This window comes from Ranitomeya variabilis, chromosome 5 (genome assembly GCF_051348905.1).
Source record: "Ranitomeya variabilis isolate aRanVar5 chromosome 5, aRanVar5.hap1, whole genome shotgun sequence".
Classification (NCBI taxonomy): Eukaryota; Metazoa; Chordata; class Amphibia; order Anura; family Dendrobatidae; genus Ranitomeya; species Ranitomeya variabilis.
This window is the reverse complement of record NC_135236.1, coordinates 353759268-353773238: the sequence shown is the minus strand read 5'-3', so window position 1 is coordinate 353773238 and position 13971 is coordinate 353759268.

Here is a 13971-nt window from a genome sequence, read left to right as displayed (position 1 = left end):
GATTCCCTGCCTGTGTCTATTGCTTCTTCTACGCCTTCGGAAGTTCCGGAGTATTTGTCTGATTATCAGGATGTCTTTAGCGAGTCCAGGTCCAGTGCATTGCCTCCTCATAGGGAATGTGACTGTGCAATAGATTTGATTCCAGGCAGTAAATTTCCTAAGGGAAGACTGTTTAATCTGTCGGTACCTGAACATACCGCTATGCGTTCATATATCAAGGAGTCTCTGGAGAAAGGACACATCCGTCCGTCTTCTTCCCCTCTTGGTGCGGGATTCTTTTTTGTGGCTAAAAAGGACGGATCTTTGAGGCCTTGTATTGACTATCGGCTTTTAAATAAGATCACTGTCAAATTTCAGTATCCTTTGCCGCTGTTGTCTGACTTGTTTGCCCGGATTAAAGGTGCCAAGTGGTTCACCAAGATAGACCTTCGTGGTGCGTACAACCTTGTGCGCATTAAGCAAGGTGATGAATGGAAAACCGCATTCAATACGCCCGAAGGTCATTTTGAGTACTTGGTAATGCCTTTTGGGCTCTCTAATGCCCCTTCAGTTTTTCAGTCCTTTATGCATGACATTTTTCAGAACTATCTGGATAAATTTTTGATCATTTATCTGGATGATATTCTGGTTTTTTCTGATAATTGGGACTCGCATGTGGAGCAGGTCAGGATGGTCTTTAAAATTTTGCGTGAAAATTCTTTGTTTGTCAAGGGCTCAAAGTGTCTTTTTGGTGTACAGAAGGTTCCCTTTTTGGGGTTCATTTTTTCCCCTTCTGCTGTGGAGATGGACCCAGTCAAGGTCCGAGCTATTCTTGATTGGACTCAGCCCTCGTCAGTTAAGAGTCTTCAGAAGTTCTTAGGTTTCGCTAACTTCTACCGTCGTTTTATCGCTAATTTTTCTAGCATTGTGAAACCTTTGACGGATTTGACCAAGAAGGGCTCCGATGTGGCTAATTGGGCTCCTGCTGCCGTGGAGGCTTTCCAGGAGTTGAAACGTCGGTTTACTTCGGCGCCTGTTTTGTGCCAGCCTGATGTCTCGCTTCCCTTTCAGGTTGAGGTGGATGCTTCAGAGATTGGAGCAGGGGCCGTTTTGTCGCAGAGAGGCCCTGGTTGCTCTGTTATGAGACCTTGCGCCTTTTTCTCTAGGAAGTTTTCGCCTGCTGAGCGAAATTATGATGTGGGCAATCGGGAGTTGTTGGCCATGAAATGGGCATTTGAGGAGTGGCGTCATTGGCTCGAGGGTGCTAAGCATCGTGTGGTGGTCTTGACTGATCACAAAAATCTGATGTATCTCGAGTCTGCTAAACGCCTGAATCCTAGACAGGCCCGCTGGTCATTGTTTTTCTCCCGTTTTGACTTCGTTGTCTCGTATTTACCAGGTTCAAAGAATGTGAAGGCCGATGCTCTTTCCAGGAGCTTTGTGCCTGATGCTCCTGGAGTCGCTGAACCTGTTGGTATTCTTAAGGATGGAGTTATCTTGTCAGCTATTTCTCCAGATCTGCGACGTGTGTTGCAGAGATTTCAGGCTGATAGGCCTGATTCTTGTCCACCTGACCGACTGTTTGTGCCTGATAAGTGGACCAGCAGAGTCATTTCCGAGGTTCATTCCTCGGTGTTGGCAGGTCACCCGGGAATTTTTGGCACCAGAGATCTGGTGGCCAGATCCTTTTGGTGGCCTTCCTTGTCAAGGGATGTGCGGTCATTTGTACAGTCCTGTGGGACTTGTGCTCGAGCTAAGCCTTGCTGTTCTCGTGCCAGCGGGTTGCTCTTGCCCTTGCCTGTCCCTAAGAGACCTTGGACACATATCTCCATGGATTTAATTTCTGATCTTCCGGTGTCTCAAGGCATGTCTGTTATCTGGGTGATATGTGATCGCTTCTCCAAGATGGTCCATTTGGTTCCTTTGCCTAAGCTGCCTTCCTCTTCCGATCTGGTTCCTGTGTTTTTCCAGAACGTGGTTCGTTTGCACGGCAGCCCTGAGAATATTGTGTCAGACAGAGGATCCCAGTTCGTTTCCAGATTCTGGCGATCCTTTTGTAGTAGGATGGGCATTGATTTGTCGTTTTCGTCTGCTTTCCATCCTCAGACTAATGGACAGACGGAGCGAACTAATCAGACTTTGGAGGCTTATTTGAGGTGTTTTGTCTCTGCTGATCAGGACGATTGGGTGACCTTCTTGCCGTTGGCTGAGTTTGCCCTTAATAATCGGGCTAGTTCCGCCACTTTGGTTTTGCCGTTTTTCTGCAACTCTGGTTTCCACCCTCGTTTTTCTTCGGGTCATGTGGAACCTTCTGACTGTCCTGGGGTGGATTCTGTGGTGGATAGGTTGCAGCGGATCTGGAATCTTGTGGTGGACAACTTGAAGTTGTCACAGGAGAGGGCTCAGCGCTTTGCCAACCGCCGCCGCGGTGTGGGTCCCCGACTACGTGTTGGGGATTTGGTGTGGCTTTCTTCCCGCTTTGTTCCTATGAAGGTTTCCTCTCCCAAATTTAAACCTCATTTTATTGGTCCTTACAAGATATTGGAAATCCTTAATCCTGTATCCTTTCGTCTGGATCTTCCTGTGTCGTTTGCTATCCACAACGTGTTTCATAGGTCCTTGTTGCGGCGGTACGTTGTGCCTGTAGTTCCTTCTGCTGAGCCTCCTGCTCCGGTGTTGGTTGAGGGCGAGTTGGAGTACGTGGTGGAGAAGATCTTGGATTCTCGTCTCTCCAGGCGGAGGCTTCAGTACCTGGTCAAGTGGAAGGGCTATGGTCAGGAAGATAATTCCTGGGTGGTCGCCTCTGATGTTCATGCGGCCGATTTAGTTCGTGCCTTTCACGCCGCTCATCCTGATCGTCCTGGTGGTCGTGGTGAGGGTTCGGTGACCCCTCACTAAGGGGGGGGTACTGTTGTGAATTTGCGTTTTGCTCCCTCTAGTGGTCATTAGTGATTTGACACTGGAGCTTCTGTCTTCTCCTATATGCTCACCTGGGCCGTTAGTTCAGGGGCGTTGCTATATAAGCTCTCTGGACCTTCAGTTCTATGCCTGGCATCGTTGAAATCAGAGCTAATCTGTTGTGCTCTTGTGTACTGATCCTGGTTCCTGCTTGTTAAAGCTAAGTCTCTTCCTTGCTTTTTGCTTTTGTTTTGTTTTGTATTTTTGTCCAGCTTGTTCCAATCTGTATCCTGACCTTTGCTGGAAGCTCTAGGGGGCTGGTGTTCTCCCCCCCGGACCGTTAGACGGTTCGGGGGTTCTTGAATCTCCAGCGTGGATTTTTATAGGGTTTTTGTTGACCAAATAAGTTATCTTGCTTTATTCTGCTATTAGTAAGCTGGCCTCTCTTTGCTGAACCTGGTTCATTTCTGTGTTTGTCATTTCCTCTTAGCTCACCGTTATTATTTGTGGGGGGCTTGTATCTTGCTTTGGGGTCCCTTTCTCTGGAGGCAAGAGAGGTCTTTGTTTTCTTCTCCTAGGGGTAGTTAGATTCTCCGGCTGGCGCGAGTCATCTAGCGATCACCGTAGGCATGATCCCCGGCTACTTCTAGTGTTGGTGTTAGGAGTAGATATTTGGTCGACCCAGTTACCACTGCCCTATGAGCTGGATTTTTGTATCTCGCGGACTTACATGTACCTCTGAGACCCTGTCCACTGGGGTCATAACAATATTTACAGCTGGAATATTTCATTCAGTGATATCTAGGAAGTGGGATTTTAGTGTTCCCTTTATATTTTTGAGCAGTGTGTATATATATATATATTTTTTTTTTTATTTATTACATAGTGGAATGTGTTGAGAACAATAAAACCTAAAAATGATCAACAGAAATCACAACTAATATCCCACGGAGGTCTGGAGTTGGAATAATGCTCAAAATCAAAGTGGAAAATGAAGTTACGGGCTGATCCAACTTCAGTGGAAATGCCTTAAGGCAAGGAAATGATGCTCAGTAGTGTGTGTGGCCTCCACATGCCTGTATGACCTCCCTACAATGCCTGGGCATGTTCCTGATGAGGCAGCGGATGGTCTCCTGAGGGATCTCCTCCCAGACCTGGGGCCATCTTACTACATATATGGGAATAACTGCGGCCATCCTACTATAGATATGGGAGAACTGGGGCTATTATACTATATATGGGGATAACTGGGGCCTTTATACTATATATATGGGAGAACTGGGGCTATTATAATATATATATGAGGATAACTGGGGCCATCATACTATATATATAGGCAACTGGTGCCATCGTACTATATTTATGGTGGGAACTGGGGCCATCGCACTATATATGTGGGGCTGTGGGGACCATCATACTATATATGTGGAGCAGTGGGATGCCTTCATACTATATATAATATATATATAAATAAAATAAACTGTGGGGACCATCATATGGGGGCTGTGGGGCCACCATATTCCATATAGAGGGCTGTAGGGACATGATTCTGTGTATAGAGGGGATGTGGGATCATCATACTATATATAGGAAGCTGTGAGGTACATAATATCGCAATTAGAGAGCTGTAGGGGACCATCATACTATATATAGGGGGTTTTGGAGACATGCTATTTGTGGGGAACTATAGTATATGGTATATAGAAAACTGTAAAGCCTCATACTATATATAGGAGGCAGTGGGGACATCATAGTGTATATCCCATATCTATGTGCCAGCCTGTTTTTAAAGCCTGTTTCTCTGCTGCTTTAGGGCTGTCCCACACGTCCAGATAATTCCGGTACCGGAATAAATCGGTACCGGAGTTATCCGTGTCCGTGTGCCTGGGAACTCACGGAGGCCATACGTGCGGCACACGTGTGCCGCCCGTATGGCGAGTGGGTACCACACGGAGCGTGTGGTACCCACTCTGCATGGTGCTGAAGCTGCGATTCATATCCTCTCTGCAGTAGCGTTTGCTGCAGAGAAAATATGAAGAATAGTGTTAAAAATAAAGATTTAGGTGTCCGACGCCCCCCCACCCCCTGTGCGCCCCCCCGCTGGTCAGAAAATACTTACCCGCCTCCCTCGCTGCTTCCTGGTCTGGCCGCGGCTTCTCCTGCATGCGGTCACGTGGGCCCGATCATTTACAGTCATGAATATGTGGCTCCACCTCCCATAGGGGCGGAGCCGACTATTCATGATTGTAAATGATCGGCCCCACGTGACCGCATACAGTAGGAGGCGCGGCCAGACCAGGAAGGAGCGAGTAAGTTTTTTCTGACCAGCGGGGGGGCGCACAGGGGGTGGGGGGGCGGCGGACACATGGATCTTTATTTTTAACACTATTCTTCATATTTTCTCTATAGCAAACGCTGCTACAGGGAAGATATGAATACCGGCTTCAGCACCATGTGGGGGGGACAGCGCTTACTGTAGCGCTGTCTCCTGCACGCACACGGACCCCAGACGGAGAATGTCCGTGTGAGGTCCGTGTTTTACGCGGACCCATTGACTCTATTGGGTCCGTGTAAAACGTGCGCTCCCACGAACACTGACATGTCTCCGTGTTTGGCACGGAGACACGGTCCGCAAAAAATCAATGACATCTGAACAGATGCATTGATTTTTATGGGTCTACTTGTGTCAGTGTCTCCGGTACGTGAGGAAACTGTCACCTCACGTACCGGCGCCACTGACGTGTGAAACCGGCCTTAATGCAATGGCCAGAGATAAGCAGGGAAAAGGAGGGCCACCGCAACTCGAGGGCCACTGCCTTGTGATTGCCCCCCAGGCTGAAAAGTGTCAGCCAGCCCCTGCCTTAGAGACATCTGACTAAAAGATCTAAAAACACTAAAGTAGCAAACGGGGTGAAGACTAAACTTTGTGTCCTTTCAAAACGTTTGGCCACAACTATATATATGTCTGTATAAAATACATTCACTTTTATTTCTTCTCAAGCACAATTCTTTTCCAGAAAGAATAAGATGATCTTTTACACCTTGCAACTTCACCTATTAGATGCTGCAAATCAGAATTTGAGCATGAAATTTAATGAACAGTCTTTTTACCATTAATGCCTGTTTCACTATCTATAATTGAGGTAACAGACCTTGCTCAACTGTCTCAGCAGATACACTGTGCATCAAAGACACTTCTTTATATTTTTACACTTATTATTAAATGATAACACTAACAATTTTACACATAGGACATGCCAGATGACTAAGTAAAGCATTGTATATCCTTTCAAAACTCCTACTTTTAGTAGCTTGTAAAAAATAAAAAATAAATACAAAATATAGCTACTTTGTTGTGCTTTTTCTTTTAGCAACACTCATCAAACATTTTTCCAAAATGGTTGACAGTATAGGCATTAAAACTAAAGATTTGAGGACAGAAAGCAAAATACATTTACTGTAAACTGCAATACAGAAATGTTCAAGAAATGGTCCAGTCTTGCTAAATAGCATTAAAGGCCAAGTTTACTCCGTCAGGGTTCTAAGAGCCAGATTAATCATAACATGTCCTATTCATACATGTCCTCATTTTTTAAATATGACCAGTGTCAATTTATGAACTCTGGAACACTTTAATTAATCTCTGATTAATTCGGAGAATGTTTTTTCATTACAAATTCTAGTTAATTATAGTGGTAAAATTTGTTTGATATGACTTGCATTTATCTGTGAAAATATCAGAAATTGGCTAAAATTTTTGAAAATTTCACAGTTTTTAAAGTTTTAATTCTTATGTCCTTAAACCAGAGAGTTATATCACACAGAATAGTTAATAAATAACATTTACCACATGTCTAGTATACAACAGCACAATTTTTGAAACATATTTTTTTTTGTTAGGAAGTTAGAAGGGCTAAAAGTTCATCAGCAATTTATCATTTTACCAACAAAATTTACAAAACCTTTTTTTTAGTGACCACATCACATTTGAAGTGACTTTGTGTTGCCTATATCACAGAAATACCCAAAACTGACACCATTCTAAAAATTGCTCCCCTCAAACTCCTCACACCCACATTCAGAAAATGTATTAACCCTTAAGGTGCTTCACAGGAATTAATACAGTGTGAAAGGAAAAAATTAATATTTAACTTTTTTCACAAAAATTTTTCTCGAGCCCCAATATTTTTTATTTTCACAAGGGTAACAGGTGAAACTGAACCTCAAAATTTATTGTGCAATTTCTCCTGATGACGTTTGGATGCATGGCAAGGTTCAGAAGAGAAAGATCTCTCTTGACTTTTTGAAGAGCCTAAACAGTGGAAACCAACAAAAAGTAACCCCATTTCAGAAATTACAATCCTCAAGAAATAGATCTAGATATGTGGTGAACACTTTGAACCCCCAGGGGCTTCACAGAAGTTTATAACTTAAAGCTGTGAAATTTAAAAATCACGTCTTTCCCACAAAGATGTTCTTTATCCTCATTCCTTTTAGTTTAACCAGGGTAAGAGGAATAAATGAAACCCAAAATTATTGTGTAATTTCCCATGAGTACGATGATACTCCATATGTAGGGGAAAACTAATGTTTGGATGCACGGCAAGGCTCGGAAGGGAAGGCGCACCATTTGACATTTTGAATGCAAAAATGACTTGAATCGAAAGTTGCAGATGAGTTTGGACAGCCGCTGATGTTCCTAAACAGTAGAACCCCCCACAACTGACCCCATTTTGGAAACTAAACCCCTCAAGGAATGTATCTAGATGAGAAATGAGCATCTTGAACTCTCAGATGCTTCACAGAAGTTTATAACGTAGTGCCGTGAAAATAAAAAAAATCTAATTTTTTCCACAAAAATGTTCTTTTAGCCCAATTTTTTATTTTACAAGGGTATCATGTGAAAATGCACAATAAAATGTTTTGTGCAATTTCTCCTGAGGGCGCAAATACCCCAAATGTGGTTGAAAACTACTTTTGAGGCATATTGCAAAGCTCAGAAGGGACATACTAGAGTTCAGATTTTGCTGGAATGGTTTGAGAGCACCATGTCATACTGACAGAGCCCCTAAGGTGCCAGTACAACAGTACCTCCAGTAACTGACTACATTTTCCAAACTGTACCTCTCAATAAATTCATCTAGTAGTTCAGTGATCATATTGACACTACAGATGTTTTACAGAATTTTATACCATTGAGCAGTGAAGAAAAAAATAAGTACATTTTTACCACAAACATTTAGTTTTAGTACCAGATTTGATACAGGAAAGAAATATATCTTGGTACCGTGTTAGCCAGTAGCCAGTACCAGATTTTACATTTTTCACAAAGGGAAATGGGTAAAAAAAGGCAACAAAATTTGTCCCACAATTTCTGTTGAGAGATAAAATACCCCAAATGTGGCTGTGCTTTTACTGCTTAGCCACACGGTGAGACTCAAGAGGGACTCATGGAGTGCAAAGTTTCCTACAATAGTTTGCAGGCTACATGCACAGGGCCCCTAAGTTCTAGGAGAGCAGCATACCTCCCTCAAGTGACCACACTTTGGAAATTATACCCCTGCCAAACATGTGGATGCTAAATATGGTTTAGGCACACTGTGGTGCTCTGAAAGGAGGGAGAAATTTGGTTTTGGGAGTGCAGAATTCTTTGGTTTTCTTTTGGGAGTTTGGGGGCATAGAGCTTTTCCAGTGCATTTGTACTACCGTAATGTGAAAGCCATCTATATTTTCGTTAACAGATGATAGACCTGAGTGGGGACTTCATTTTTTGTGGATTAATTTTAAGCTTTATAGGAAACATTTTGCATAACATTTTGGGTCACATTCATCCTGCCCTTACATTGGGGTTTCCATTTAAATCTCTGGATGACATGATTCAGATGAAACAACCGAAGGATTTGTTAACTATAATAAGGCAGACGTCACTGAAAGTTAACTTGGTCTTCAAGACTTTATCTTGACCTCCACTGATTCTGTTAACCCCTTAGTGAGCACCAATATGTCTCTTTACTGACCTCACATATCAGACAATAGCATCCCCTGACTGGTGAAAATGCATCAGCTATTGACTGTACACTATAGCTGACATATTGCTGCATCAGCCTTGATTGGTGTTGCCACCAACCATGGCTTTTTAACCCCTTAGATGCTTCTGTCAATAGTGACTACGGCATGTAAATGATTAACAGCATGAGGGATCTCCCTCTTTAACACCATCAGCACCCCAAGATCATGATTGTGTGGTTCTTATATTTGCCATGGCAATTCATGGCCTAATGACGGCCATAGAGTCTGCTGGCTCTAGCAGCCTGTTCAGAAGTTAGCGATGTTTAGGTGATAAAAATACAATTTTTCCTTCCTGTGATGCCATTTTGTATGATTGTTAAAAAGCACTTGAATAGATAATAAACTACCTGACAGCAGTTTTGAATACATTCAGGGGCACTATTTTTAAAATGGTCTCACTGATAAAGAAGGGTTAATGTTTTTACTTCTTTTGTTAGAATTTGTTCTTATATTGTTCTTATATATTGTTGTAGCCTTATAGTCTCCAATTCAAGAATTTTATACTTCTTATCTCATGTGCAATGTCTTCAAGAGTCTGCAAGAACATGTTTTGGGTACATGGTAAATAAAGGTCATCATGACCTGGGTAACAGGGGGGGTACATGAGTTACATTGGGCTACATTGCTGCAAATGATATAAAATACTGCCTCTTGTGTGAATAAACCAGAAAAGTGGCTTGCTCACAACCAGTATGCCTTCTTTTCTCTGAGCTCGTTATTTGGGGGTGTAATCTCTTTATTCGGCCTCACTGATGATCATGCATACTGTATCTGACTTTGGGTCAGAACAAAAACAGCTATGACAGCTTGGCCGCCTAACATGGGGCCGTGGTAACCAGCCTATTTGGAATCAGTATGTGGGAGTTTCCTGAGAGATTGGACATACAAATTCTTCCAGCTGCCGCAAGGTAAGGAGCCTTATTCTTACACCTTGCTTTTGTGCTTGCAGTCTCTCTGGATCTCTCCATATCTCTGGGTAAAGGCTGCAAACACGGTTCAAGAACCGACATCACCAGTGAGTTTTGTGATTTTATGTGTGTTTATGTCTGTATGAGAGTAAGTGGTATTTGTATGATCTGTCAGACTACTAACTGGTTATGTAGTGCAGAGCTGGAACAGTCTCTGGGCAGTTTTATTGCCTTGGTAATCTTGGATTAGCAGTGTTTTGTATAAAGCTGTGTTTTTGCTTATGTTATTGATTTCGGCATTCTCAGATTGTCAGTGGTCACTGCAGTTTTCATAGGTTGCGCTAATTCCTATGTACTGTAGGCAGGCTGTGTGAATCCTTGTATGTATGTTTATGAGAACTTCTGAATGACATGAGTGATGAGTAACTGAGTATAAGGGACAAATAAATAAGTTCCTGATTGATGAAGGGTTCAATTAGGTGTGGTTCTCTGTATGTGTCAGAGGACATGATTCAACTCACTTTGCGCTGAATCAGGCGGAGTGATTGAGATAAGGGATTCTGTTATTTCTTTTTGTAAAATCAGCAGATTTCAGGTAAAAAAAAAATCCTGAATGAGCATTTATGAATGAATCATCACACTCCATTCTGTGAAGAGTGCAAAGGGCAGAGCCCTACAGGATTTTTTCATGGATTTCAAATGCAGAGGGTTCAGGACGGTTGCGTTATAGATAATTTAATCTACATCTGATATTGAGTAACAATGAAGCCTGTTTCATAAATGGTATGACTTTGGACTAGTTCCTGTATGTATTGGGCCAGACGCGGTCAGATTATTCAGAGCATGCAGTGATCTGCCCTTATAGTGAAATTCTTTGGCTCCAAGAGGAGGATGAAGGTTTTTCAGAAATAGATTAAGTCTGAGAACTGCTGCATTCTTTTGTTTCTGTGAAAAAAAGATACTGCAAGTTTCTTATCTCTGCTACTACATGATGGGAGGGGGGATGAAGTTGCACATGAGCTCTCTATATTTCCATAGTGCAGGCAGTGCATGCTGAGAGATTTGTGCATTTAAAGCAACAGTACTGTATTGAAGTAGAAAGTAATATTGTAAGTTGAAGTTGGAAGTTGAAAGTACAATATTGTGTGTTGTGAATTCTGCTTTTGGGTTCCCTCCAGTGGTAGTAGGTGGTAATGCAGTTGTCCCTGGGTTGCAGTCCTGGTCAGGTGTGTCTGCTGATTGCAGTTCTGACTGGGGTATTTAGGTGTGCAGGATTCATTAGTCCTTGCCAGTTGTCAATTGTTGTTGGGAGGTGTGGACCTCTGCCTGGTTCCTCCTGTCTTTCTGCCAAATCAGCAAAGATAAGTGTCTGGGTTTTTTTTCCTGTGGCACACATGCTGTGTGCTTGATAATTCAGTGTTATTCTTTGTGTTTTCTTGTCCAGCTTAGATTGTGTCAGTATTTTCTCAGTCTTGCTGGATTCTCTGGAGTGGCAGATATACATTCGATGTCTTTAGTTAGATTGTGGAACTTTTTGTATTATCTGTTGTGGATATTTTTGGAAGGGTTTTAATACTGACCGCCTAGTAATCTGTCCTATCCTTTCCTATTTAGCTAGAGTGGCCTCTTTTGCTAAATCCTATTTTCTACCTGCGTGTGTCTATTCTTCTCCTACTCACAGTCATTATTCGTGGGGGGCTGCCTATCCTTTGGGGGTCTGCTCTGAGGCAAGATAGCATTCCTATTTCCATCTATAGGGGTATTTAGTCCTCCGGCTGTGTCGAGGTGTCTAGGGTTTTTTAGGCACACCCCACGGCTACTTCTAGTTGCGGTGTTAGTTCAGGATTTGCGGTCAGTACAGGTTCCACCGACTCCATAGAAAGTTTTCATGCGGCTCCAAGGTCACCGGATCATAACAATTGTGCCTATTTTAGATGGAAACTTGTAAGTGATTGTTTGGTCATTTTTGGTCATTGTTTGATCATTTGGTCATTAGTACCTTCTTCTAGTTGTATGACTGATGTACAGCTAATTGAGGATCAGCAAAACGGGGTGGCCAACTGCACGGCTGATAGGCCTATCACACCTGGGCCTTCCTACTTTAGTCAGCTGGTCTAACGGATGAGAGAGCTGAAAGAGCCTTCCTGTTACACCCTGCAGGTCTACCGGGTGAGAGCCACGAGAGCCTTCCCGCTACACCTTGACAAGCTAATTCTGACTTGCTAGAGTGTGGCCTGTAGACAAAGTCCAGGTACATTGAGAGGGCATTTGCAGAAAGGTGAGCCATCTCGAGAATAAGTTGAAGCCATGGGCAACTTGTTCTGTGTGCAGTCAGAGAAGAGAAGGAAAGGAAGCAGTGAAGGATTTAGGACCAATATTTAAAAAAGCAAACATGCCAGAGTGTGGATGTTTGGATGTGCAAAAAAGGCACAGTTTCAGGGAAAAGAATAAAGGTTGGATAAAAAACAAGGAAGAGAGCACAAGTGAATAAATAATGTTGTGTGGCAGAGGAAATGCAACAGTATGGAAATAAAGAGAATACAGTGGAACACAAGGTGTATTATGACTGTTTTGATGCACAAAAATCTATTACTATGACTGCTACCGCCCCACCTCTGTTTAACCAGAGACCCAAATAAGACAGATGGACTGGTAAACATTGTGGTCAGCCAAACCCTGACTGGAGAGATACTTGGGTGACCTGTGCTGCACCCTGCCCTAAGCGAATTGCACTAAATCCTGTCCGGACAAGATCACATGTAGTGACAGAAGAAGCTGACTGAGTAGTGAGGGCATTGCCTTTTGGGGAGAAAGCTGACAGTAGTCCTGAGAGGGAGGAATCTGTAGAATATCATGTCACCCCCACTGACCATTCAGCCACCTCCACCACCAGACAACCATCCATATCAGGACCTAGAAGGGTAACTAGAGTAAAACAGACACAGGAGTATCCCTGGATCCCCTCTGATCAGCTTGCTAGGCTAAAACAGTGGCTTGACCCTGAGAACTAACCTTTCTCATTTTACAGACAAATAAAAGAGATACAGCAGGCATATAAGTGCACCTGGGCAGACCTAGAGAGTTTGATGAGTGCGAAGGCAGGTGACGTACTAGGAAACATAATTAAGACACATACAGATGTGACAAAGGATCAAGCATGGGGCATGGATGATAAATCTGCACAATTCGGGGAGATGTATTGTGAATCACTAAAACAATGGGCTACAGTGAAGCAATCAGAGCAGTCTGTATTCCTGACTGACGGGGCACAGCAAAAAGAAGAGAGTGTAGCGATGTACTTTGGATGAATACAACTGAAGTGGGCAGACATGGGGTACAGTCATATGAACTCACTTGATGCTAAAATACTGGTAAATGCATTCATTGACAGTATGAACAAATGCTTATGAGATGCAGTACAGACAGCCAGACCTGAGAGGAGAAATGCAAATCCAAAAGATCTCCTGAAAATGGCAAAATCAGTTGAATAAACAAGGACAACAAGATGACCTGTCATGTGTGCTAGAGCACAAGGGAAACAGTGGAGACATAGTAGGGGACCTAATGACCTAGAAATATGGAGGTGCTGGAATTGTGGAGAAAATGGACATTACGCCAAACACTGCAAAATCCCTAGAAAGGAGACTAAGCAGACCAATCTTCCACCTCCTTTGCCTTCAGGCTAGGAAACTGGCAACCCAGTGACAAATATGTACCCTGTTCTTGTCACATCAGGACCTAGTCCTACCTTGATGATGACCATAACAATGCCAGGGGGAAAAGAGGCAGAATTTTTGATTGACACTGGGGCAGCCGGGACTGTGGTGCACAAAGACTTGATAATGCCAGACATGATTGCTAACGAGATTGGGGAATGTGTGGGGGTAGAGGGACAAGTGAGTGAAGTCTCTTTGACTAAACAAATAAAACTAAAATTACGAGATAGCCAAGATGTGCTTACACAGCTCATTGTTAGTGAAAATACCCCTATGAATCTGCTGGAAGCAGATGTGTTCAGTGTTCTCCAGGCTTCCATACAGTACTCTCCTGAGGGTATTATATTCGCAAGTCTCCTCTCAGATAAACACTTGTGTAAGATTACAGCAATGGTGCATAT